The sequence below is a fragment of the Urocitellus parryii genome, chromosome 2, assembly GCF_045843805.1.
Source record: "Urocitellus parryii isolate mUroPar1 chromosome 2, mUroPar1.hap1, whole genome shotgun sequence".
NCBI lineage: Eukaryota > Metazoa > Chordata > Mammalia > Rodentia > Sciuridae > Urocitellus > Urocitellus parryii.
This window is the reverse complement of record NC_135532.1, coordinates 139,201,219-139,212,721: the sequence shown is the minus strand read 5'-3', so window position 1 is coordinate 139,212,721 and position 11,503 is coordinate 139,201,219. Positions and strand designations below refer to the sequence as shown.

Below are 11,503 nucleotides of genomic sequence, written 5' to 3'. Positions count from 1 at the left end.
ACTTTGCACGTGATTGAGTCACACTCCCCAGCTGGTGCTGAGGCGCTCAGTCACAGAAATGTGGCAGAGCTTTACCCACCCTTCTTGGGTTTGAGGGTCCGTGTCTCGTGCATGGGTGTGTCTTGCTACAGCCCCATGAGTGAAGCTATGCTCACCTGTTCCTTTGTAATATAATCCCTTGCCCTGTTTAGGATAGGATCTTCCATGGAAATGTCTTGTGTGTGTCCCCTTCTCTTACTATGCCCTTGGGTGGCCTACCCAGATGTCAATCAACCTGCTGACAGTTGACATCATGAAGATAGACTCAGCCCCCTGAAACCTGACCCCTTGCCTCATTTGAATACCTTCTCCTCAATAAAAGGGGTCAGCATGTGCTCTAGCTCTCTCTTTTCCTGCACACCCTTAAGGTCAGAGGAGCCATCACAGCGACTCCAATGAAAAAAGTATCTGTGTCTCTTGTGTGGTTATTTTGCGCAGCCTAGTTAGCCCAGTTTACCTGGAGTGACCCTTGAGTCTTTTAGTCGAGAGAACAGAAACCTGGCAATAGCATACTTCCATTGGTCTGGTAGTCAGTATGATTTAGATTGTGTTTCTCTGTGCTTTGGCTGACAAGAGGCTCAGAACTAGCTGTAATGAGCAATCAATATGTTTATCTGTAGACTGATTTTTCCAATGTTTATATCATTAGTCAAATTGTACAATGTAACTTTAACAGTAAAATATTTTAAACTTTTTGGACATAAATAGAAGACTGCCATTACAAAGTTAGTGAATGTTGTTCCTTTTAATTGATATAGTATTACTAAATGTTTTATGCTCCTAATTAAAATTTTACATATTTCCTGATAAAGAAAATTATTTTAAATTAAAATAGAGATAGTTACTTCAGAATCATGAACACTTGGTCATAGGATTGTCATATCTTATAACTAAAATCATACTTTAAAAAATAGCTAGCATTTCAGATCTTGCATCTGGCATGGTAATTCTATATGACCCAAATTAAAACATTAAATATTAGGTGCTCATGACACTTGAGAAAATTTCTCTAACAAAATAAGAGGATATGATGACTGTGGTTGTATAATCTTTCTTCCTTCAAATGCTATTAGCATATTCATCCCAGTTAACTGCATGCCTTTCTTTGTTAAACACTGTAGAAACTGGCTTATTAAATATTCTGTATTTTGCTTTCCAAGTCTAAAGACATTCACAGTAAGCACATGTTGCATTAAATGACTTATTTAAAATGGGTTTGGTTAGATTTTGGAATAATGAAGTGTCTCATGCTTTGGATGAAAGCTTTCTCTGTCTTTCAAATTTTCCTTAGAAAGAGCCATTTTTAAATAGAAGTAGAAATTCTGACTACATGTCCAATTTCTCCAGCTTGATTTATGCCAATATGTTTTAAAAAGAACTTTATGGTTATTTGTAAGGCCAGATGTTTAAATAGTGTTTTTTTTTTATTTGCAGGCACACACACACCTTTCACAAAGCAAGACAACTTCCTAATTATTGATTGAGAACAGTTTCTTAAGCCTTAGATTTTCACTAGTAATTCAGTTTGTGCAGTGCAGTCATTTGTTCATGGACCCAGTTTACTGAATTTTAAGCAAAACTTAGGTTTTAAAATGGGTTTGTTGAGCCAGGTGTGGTGGCATATGCCTGTAATCCCAGTGACTTGGGAGGCTGAGGCAGGAGGATCATAAGGCCAGACTCAGCAATTTAGCAAGGTTGTAAGCAACTGAGTAAGGCCCTGTCTCAAAATAATAATAATAATAAAAAATAACAAAAAGGCCTGGAAATGTGGCTCAGTGTTCAAGTGCCCTGGGTTCAATCCAAAACTAAAAAAATAAAATGGATTTGTCAGTGTCAGCCTACTCAGATCTTCTTCTCCTTTGGGCTTCAGTGAAATTGTACTTAGTCACATCAAGTGAAATAGGATCAAAATTTATTCTATATTCTCAAGAAATCTCTTGAAAACTCATTGGAATCATATGCAGGCCCACTGGATTATTGCAGGAGACATTGAGGATATTTTTATTTTTTTCTTTACATTTATTTTTCTTTAGCTGAAAAGTCTTCAACTTTAGGCAAAGATTGATGACAATAACTAGGAATTTAAAAATTTAGATTCAAGCTCCTCAAATTGATATCACAATATTAAGATGGAGAGTAATGCAAAATAAGCTTCTAAAGTGCACCTAATAGAGGATTTGTTAAATAAATAAACACAATAACTTAAAAAATATTTATGGTCAGTGGAGAAAGGGCAGGTTATGGAACTCACATCCTAATCCATCCTTACCATCAGCTCTACTGGCGCTCTGTTCACACTAGATTTGAAGTTTCCCAAGACAGACACACTCTTCCAGATGAACTTTCCTGCACTTCTCCCCATGTTCTTTAAGTTCTGGCTTCAACATCACTTCTTGACCCCTAGGTAACGGTTAGACCTTTATGCCCTGTGCACTCTAAAGCAATAAGTGGGGTAAGCACACTAGGCAGTTGACAACGTCATTTTAGAGATGAAGGGCAAAGATAAAGAGACTGAAATACAGAGGGTTTAGTTAGTTTTTCCAGGATCCTATAATGAGTAAGTGGCAGATTCTGATGAAGCATCTTCTGATGCTACTTACTAAAGTCTTTTAAATTGGCCACATGGCTCTTATCCTTAATGATACTTCCTCAATAAATGCCTCTAATTTGAAAATAAACAAATCTAAAGGGGTTGTAATAGTTTAAACCATCATGTTACATTTGAGTTAGAGGAAAAATCTTTTATAACTGTATAATTGAAATATATTTTCCAGGGATAGCACGAGCAGCAAAAGATTTAAGAGTCAATGACCAGGGAGCTGGAGGTGTGGCTCAGTGGTAGAGCACTTGCCTCACTCATGCAAGGGCCTGGGTTTGATCCTCAGCACCACATAAAATAAATAAATTAAATGAATATATTAAGATACATATATATTAAAAAAAGAGTCAATGACCAACAATTAGAGCACGATTTTTTTTTAATTTTTTATTCTAATTTGTTATGCATGATAGCAGAATGCATTGCAATTCATATTACACATATAGAGCACAGAGCACAGTTTTTCATATCTCTGGTTGTACACAAAGTAGAGTCACACCATTCGTGTCTTCAGACATGTGCTTAAGGTAATGATGTTCATCTCATTCTACCATCTTTCCTACCCCCTTTGCTCTATCTAGAGTTCATCTAATCCTCCCATGGAGCATGTTTTTTAAAATGATAATGTTTAAAGCACATGACACTGAGGTTTTCGTTTTGAATGTATAATATTTTATTTAACTAATTCCCTATTGATTGCATATGAATTATTTCTAAATTTCCACCTTTACAAATAATCCTGGGATTGGACCCAGGGTTGCTTTATCACTGAGCTACATCCCCAGTCCTGTTTATTTTTTATTTTGAGGCAGGGACCCTCTAAGTTGCTGAGGGCCTCACTAAGTTGCTGAGGCTGGACTTGAACTTGTGATCTTTCTGCTTCAGCTTCCTGAGTCATTGGCATACATGGCCTTTTTAAATATATATATATATATATATATATATATATATATATATATATATATATTAGTTGTTGATGTACCTTTATTTTATTCATTTATTTATATATGGTGCTGAGGATTGAACCCAGTGCCTCACACATGCTAGACAAGCCTTCTACCACTTAACCACAACCCTAGCCCAGCATATATGGTTTTGTACCTACAACTTTGTATGATTCTCTGATTACCTTTTCCTTAAGACCTTAGGAAAAAGAGACACGGTTTCTGATGGAGAGAAGTAAGAACAGTGAAGGTTAAAGGAAGATGGTATATGACCAGGTTTCTGAGCTGTGCATCTATAAATTGTTATCACAGGACACCAGGTCATCTGGATTTAGCTACCAGATGTATGTAATACCTTTAAGCAAGTCTCTTACATTGGTGACACCATTCATTTATAAAATAAGAGTTGATCTATGTGACCCTTAGAAGATTCTTTATGCTTTAAAAATACTCTAACTCTATGACCTGAGAATTTGCAATGTTTCTAAAGGATGTTAGAGCATTTAAGAACATTTGAAAACGATAATAACCCTGATATTTACTATCTAAAAGGAGTTTAGCTGAATATTTTTATTACTATACACTCTTATATAATTTGCACTTCAGTTTTACTTTTGGTTGAACTAGTCAAAGGCTCATGGAATTTTTGTTTGTTTATTTTTTGTTTTTATGTTTTTGGGGTTTTTTTGCCGGGGGGGGGTGTGATAACCAGGGATTGAATTCAGGGGCACTTGACCATTGAACCACATCCCCAACCCTATTTTGTGTTTTATTTAGAGACAGGGGCTCACTGAGTTGCTTAGGACCTTGCTTTTGCTGAGGCTAGCTTTGAACTCAAGATCTTCCTGTCTCAGCCTCCTGAGCTGCTGGGATTATAGGCATGTACCTCCGTGCCCAGCTCATAGAAGGCTTTTAAGTGAATTAGGAACATGTTTTTCTATTAGTTTGTCAAAATGACTGTGATTTTTTTCCAATTAAGGCACTCATTCTATTAGATAGATAAAGCCAAATTATATCTATTTGGGGCTCTTGGTCTGATAAGTAAGGCCCTTTGGTTAATAATGTCACTTGATTTTCTCCTTAATGTTTTCAGTTTCTACATGTTATCAACACAGAATTGTTACATTGTCTAAATAGCTATGGGAGACAAACACAAATTTGTTGAAAAGCAAATTTGAGGAGTACAGAGGAAATATGATCAATTTCTGGAAACATGTATTGGGAGAAGAGCATCCCAACTATTTAAAAAACAGGTGGATACCAGAGATTGTACAGTATCACTTCTTAGAGACTGTATTTTCCTTAGCAAAAAGGGGGGTGGTAAAACATCCTCTTAATGATCCCTTTCTGTTACTCAAAACCTAGCCACATTGAGGAAACAAAGAGAGCAAGCCAGGGCTGAAATATCTAGATATGTATTACCTGGAAAGACCCTCCTCTTTTCAAAATTCTGGGAATTAGAGCAAGTTAATATTACCTGTAGGAAATTCCTTTTTGCTCGTATACTAGGACAGTTGTTCTGGGAATTCTGGTCATCTAAGCAAACTAAGCAAGCTAAAGCTGGTGATGTCACTGCTTCTGAAGCCTAATATTTCAAACCCCTCTCAGTGGTAACTGGTGCAGAACTGAGGATACTGTGGAAGGATATGTGTCACTCATCCAGCTGGCTGACCTGGAGAAGAGATAAGAGGCACTGCCTGGAGAAGAACCACAATAGAAGGAGGTGCTGTCTGTTGAGCCTATCACCTTGGGACCTTCCCCATAAGCACTTCTCAATAAAATCTTATGCCTCACACATTGTCTCCAGGTATTGTCTTGGTCTCTCAGCAACCTATCTCACTGCCCTGGCATGAGTGGGCTGTGCACAGGGGTGTATCTTGGTGTCTCATAAATCATCATGGTAATAATGCTAGTTTTGAAGAATTCTTGAATAGCATAAATAAGATGGTTATTCATGTCTCAAAGAACATGAATTAGCTATTTATAATCTCTGTGGTAGGAATGAGAATTTTAGTAATAAAAAGCCACTCAGGGTTACAGGAACACCAAAGTGGCAGAGTCTGTGATTTAAATTTGAGCAATGGGACTCCACATCATAGTCCTCTGATTCCAGAGTGGTACCCTTAACTGTAAGCCCCACCTGCCACTGTGTTAGAGTGCTTTTACCTTTAGTAATGTGCAAGAGAAGTAGTTGAGTTTTGTCTTTTTCAATCAGGTTCTTTTAAAATTTCATCAAGCAAAAGCCATTTAATAGAGTATTATCTTTTTCAATTCCTAAACTTTTAAGTTGACAAAGCCTCAATAAATCAAAAATGACAGGAAAGAAATCCTGGTTTATATTAACAGAGACTGACTTTTTCATAATCTTTCTCCTCTCCCCTGTATCATCTAAACCCAGAGTAATTGCCAGCATTTGGTAATTCCTTATAATACTACACATAGACATGACCGTGGAGGTTATACAAAAGAACAGACTAGGATTTCCTTTCAAACATCTGTGACTCAGGGTGAACTATGGGAAGTTAGGAAAAAAAAAGTTTTTTCCGTGTTTTCAAAATAGAGAAACAGAAAGGACTGGAAATGCTTTTAGAACTGACACTACTTCTCAGTGCTGATCTCATGCTTTAAGAGTGAAGGAATTAAATCCATGAAATAATTCATGTTTCAAAGTTGTTTTAAGAGGAAATTAGGTGAAGAATACAAAAGACATTTCATTATTTCCTTTGTAACTTCTGGTGACTTTATAATTATTCCAAAATAAAGTGTTTTTTTTAAAAAAGTTATTTTAGTAGAGGAAATGGACTTTTGACCTTGGAAAGAATTACTATTGTATTCTAGAATTCAGCAGAAGATTAAGAGAATCTCTTCTTCCAAATCAGTAGCACTGAGTAGAAAAAAGCAATAAACTACTACCTCGAAAGTATGTTCCCTTCCCAGCTCAAGACTTGCACTCAGGAGTAGTAATCGAGTAAGAACTAACTATATATTTTGGATTTAATTACTTTTTTTTCTAATGATAGAAATAACATGTTCACTATAGAAAGTTTGGTGAATATTAAAAATCATAAACAACCTTTCCCATAATTCAAAACCAAATAGTAACTACTGTTGATATTTTGGCATATCTTTTCAGTTTTTTTCCTAAGAATAAGTATTTCTGTATTAAATTGGGATCATGCTCTTTTTTTAATATATTTATTTTGTTTATCTATTTTTATGTGATGCTGAGGATAGAACCCAGTGCCTCACATTTGTGAAAACCACTGCCACTGAGCCACAACCCCAATCCCTCATACTCCATTTTTATTTGATGAGTTTACTTTTACATTTATTATATTGTTAACTTTTCCCAAATAAAAAAAATTAATGGCTTCACATAATTCAATTATATGGCTACATCATAATCTAGTTAATCATTCAATTATTGTGTTTATAATTTTTCACTAATATAAATAATGGTACATACAATTTTGGGGAGCATAACCAGGGATTGAACTCAGGGGCACTTGGTCACTGAGCCACATCCAGAGCCCTATTTTGTATTTTCTTTAGAGACAGAGTCTCACTGAGTTGCTTAGCACCTTCCCATTGCTGAGGCTAGCTTTGAACTCACAATCCTCCTGCCTCAGCCTACAGAGCCCTATGTGCATCTTTATTTAGAATATAAATTCTTAGAATATTATCACTAAGTCAAAGAGTTTTAATGTTCTTACTACATATTTGCCAATTTCTCTTGCAGAAGCTACACTAACAAAATATTCCTGTAAATTCAGAATTCAACTAGCAATGGCCTCTCTGTTTTGCCTCCTCAAAATCTATTTTCACCTGTCCATTCCTAACACAATATGGATCATGAGTGTTCCCCCAAGGCCCATGTGTTAGAGGCTTGGTCTCCAACTGGGTGCAACTGGTAGATGGTAGAAACTTTTAAAAGGTGAGATATGGTGGTAGGTCTTTGGGTCATTGTGAAAATGTCTTCCAAGGGGATTAGGGGGTCCTAGTTTCTTGCTAATTCTTTCCCTTCAAGGTCAGAAGGTGAACAGTTTTACGCTGCCATGTGATTTCACTTTAATGTGCTGCCATGTCACAGATCTAAAAGTAACAGGGCGAGCCAATCGTGGACTTGAACTTTTCAAACTATAAACCCAAATAAATGTTTTTCTCTTTACAATTTGATTCTCAGGTATTTGTTATAATAATGGAAAGCAGTTCAATACAATCTCACGGTTTATTTTATGAGAGTAATACTAACACCCCCCATCATGGTCAGCTTTAGGTGACTAGGAAAGAACTTTTTAATTATAGGTTGCCATTCTTTGGCCTTTGTAAGGGAGAAAAGGCACCATCTCTTTCAGTACTGTCTTACAACCATATTAACATTAGGACAAGTTTGCAATTTCCAAAATCTAATATTTACCCAAATCATTATCAGTACTTGAGAAACCCAAATGACTAAGACCTTAATGTTCAGCATTTTAGAATCCTCATAGAAAGAATCTTATTCATTAGTGTTTCTCAAACTTTAATGTGCTTATAAATTACCTGGGTATCTTTTATTATTTTTACTACTACTACTACTGCTGCTACTACTACTACTACTACTACTACTACTACTACTATACTACTACTGTTATTTTGCCATGTTGGATATTGAAGCTAGTGCCTTGCATATTCTAGACAAGTGTTCTACCACTGAACCACATCCCGAGTCTATTTGTTTTTTCAATGGAGATCTTTTACTGCATCACTGAAATATCACAAATTGACCCCAGGGCTGTGTTTCTGTGGCTGGATAACTCTTAGGTCTTATTCATCAGCCTGCTGAACTGTTTCTTTTTCAGAAACATACATATCATCCAAAATTTTTCTGATATCCTTGGGTTTTTTTTTTCACTATTGTGGCTTGCTGAATTAAAGCTGCTGAATTTATAACAAGTTCAATATCATTTCCTTCAAAGATTAATTTGTCTTTCTGAGTTTGAGACACTGAACAAGCAACACCTGTCTTCATCCAAATCCTGCAGATATATTTTTCATCCAAGAAATTTCAGATTTCAAGAAGAGACCCATTCTCCTGAATAAAAACGTTGATGGGGAAGTGAGCAGACACAGATCTCACCTTGTAATGGAAGCCCAGTGTAACACCCTTGGTCATGTTCTCTAAATGACTGCAGATGGTGTGGACAGTGGCCAGTTCCTTTCTATTTCCCCACCACTTGTCAACTCGTAGCCTCTTCTTTTTCTTTCCAAGGAAACTGAGTTCTACATTGATATGATTGAAATCCCTCCAGAGGGTTCCTCTCTGGCCCTTCACAAGAACTGTGCTTCCCTTCAGAGTGATGTTGACATTTTCTGGAATGTCGACAGTCTCATTGCTGAGAAGTGTCTTCATTCTCGAAGTAGATATGGCAAAAAGAGCTATTTTTAAAAATATTGATATTTTATGGTGTGATTAACATTTTTGCACTAAATTTACTCTGCAGCTTATTTTTTACTCAATATTATGCCTTCTAGCTCTTAACACATTTATTTCTGCATCAATATAATACTAACCTTAGAATATGGTTCCAGAACTCATAGTACCAGCTATTCCTATTTTTGTTCAATTACAAAATTCTTTGGATTATTTGCCCTTCACTCTTTCAATTGTAGTTTCTTTTTTCCCCTGTTATTGAGATAGCATTGATAAATCGTATGGTATACAGTTGAGCTATATAAAGTGATTATTTGATATATGTGTATATTGTGAAATTATTACACAATTAAGTTAGCATATCTATCCCATACATGTATGTGTGTGTGTGTTTGTGCAAACACGTAAGATGCACTCTCAGCAAATTTAGAGTATATGATAGGGTATTGGGCAGGGACTATAAACGTGCTTTCTAACAAGCTCTGTGGACTACTCTGAACAGTAAGGTAATCCAGCTGGTAAGGATGACAGCTTTGGGCTGGGGATGTGGCTCAAGCGGTAGCTAGCTCGCCTGGCATGCATGCGGCCCAGGTTTGATCCTCAGCACCACGTACAAACAAAGATGTTGTGTCCACCGATGACTAAAAAAATAAATATTAAAAAGTTCTCTCTCTCTCTCTCTCTCTCTCTCTCTCTCTCTTAAAAAAAAAAAAAGGATGACAGCTTTGGTTACCAATAACTTTACAGGCCCTTTGAAGGGCTAAAAATTACCATGAAGATAACCAACATTAACTCCAGAATAACTGCCTGATTCTCTAGCAATTTTGCTTATGAAAATTTGCATCTTGGTCTGGGATTACAAGTTTCAGTTCCTTGCAAGTTTGTAATATGATAGCACTACTATATACCATACGATTTATCAATGCTATCTCAATAACATGGGAAAAAGAAACTACAATTGAAGGGCAATAGAATGATTGCCCTTAAACTTTAAGGATCCAATATTTGGTTAAAAGTCTGAGTGTTCTTGGGAAAGATCTCTTAATCTCCTCAGTTACACCAATAAGGCGAATCTTCATCTATAACATGAAATAAAACAAAGCATACCTAATAGAGCTGAGTTGATGACACGAGATAATGTTCCTAAGCTCTTGGCAGAGTGGCTTTTCTCATCATAAACACTTGACAAATGTCTAGGGTTGTGATTTTGAGTATTATCAATGTAGACATTATTTTCTTTTCCTGCAGAAGCAATGGCAAAATTATTTCAGAAAGTTGTCCCTGACCAATATGATAAATTTCTCCTGTTTTAGGAAATATGCTAACAAGTCTCTCAACATATGCTCTTCAATGTCTTCTTCTGAAAGATCTAAAGGAGGGGCAAAGCCAGAGGGAAGTGAGTTGACTTCTTGTTGATTCCCAGGGGCGAGGTTGTTTTTAACAACTACAGATATTGCTTCCTGACAGTGAAGGTACACACTACTCATAAAAACTCTTCCAAGAATCTGAAAATAAAACTATTCTTCTGGCTTTCTTTTCTCAGCTAAATATCTGTAACATTATTATTTTTTTTTCTCTTAGACATCCTTAGACTTTCGGTGTAAGTATTCTTTTTTTTTCATTTATTATTCCTGGTTTACTTCCATCATTATCACATTGCTGGTATTCATAAATGGAGTTGGGTGGAAATAATTTTTATACTTACAATGATTTTCTGATAGCTCAAAATGTGAGAAGAGAGAGGAACAAAAGCAAACCAGTAATTTTCTATAGAAGAAGAAAAGAAGTTTGGAAAGAGAGTTTACTTGTCCAAAGTCACACAGCTCATAAGTGACAGAGGCAGGATGTGAAATTATATTTTTCCAAACTCATAGTTCATGTTCTTTCAAAACATGTCATGCTTATGGGAGATAAAACAAGTGCACCGACTATTATAATTTAAGCCAAAGTGGGCAGTAGTGACATAAATATACAAGAGTAGTATAAACCAAGTGCTGCAAAGATTAGAAACAAGAAGAAATGTATTCATCAGGCAGATTTCACATGGCTTATGAACTAGATTTGAGATAGTCTCTGTATGAAACATTCTAGTTTGTGGAAATAGTATAAGAAGAATGGGAAATCCCAGACCTCTTCTCAGAAGTAGGAAGAGACAAGTCTGAATGGAAAATACCGCAGAGATAAAGTTGGAAATGAAAGTTTGGGGACAGATTATGGAAAATATTGTATGCCAGGTAACACAGGAATATAAAATTCAGTAAACAACTTTAAACAGGTACTTAGTCAAGAATTAGAGCTGAACTTTAGGAAAATAAATTTGACAATAACATATTGTATGGACTGGGGAAGGTAAAATTAGAAAACTCTGTTAGATGCCATAAGAAATACAAAGAGGGTTAGGGATGTAGTTCAATAGTAAAGCACTTGGCTAGCATATGTGAGACCATGGGTTCAGTCCCCAATACCGCGTGCGTGCACACACACACACACACAAAAATCAGATATATC

General features: G+C 36.1%; 1 pseudogene; it reads right to left on the bottom strand.

Moving 5' to 3' along the window:
- Positions 1 to 8,388: 8,388 nt before the first annotated feature.
- On the bottom strand, positions 8,389 to 8,974 carry LOC113178744 (large ribosomal subunit protein uL6 pseudogene; annotated as a pseudogene).
- Between the last annotated feature and the right edge of the window lie 2,529 nt (positions 8,975 to 11,503).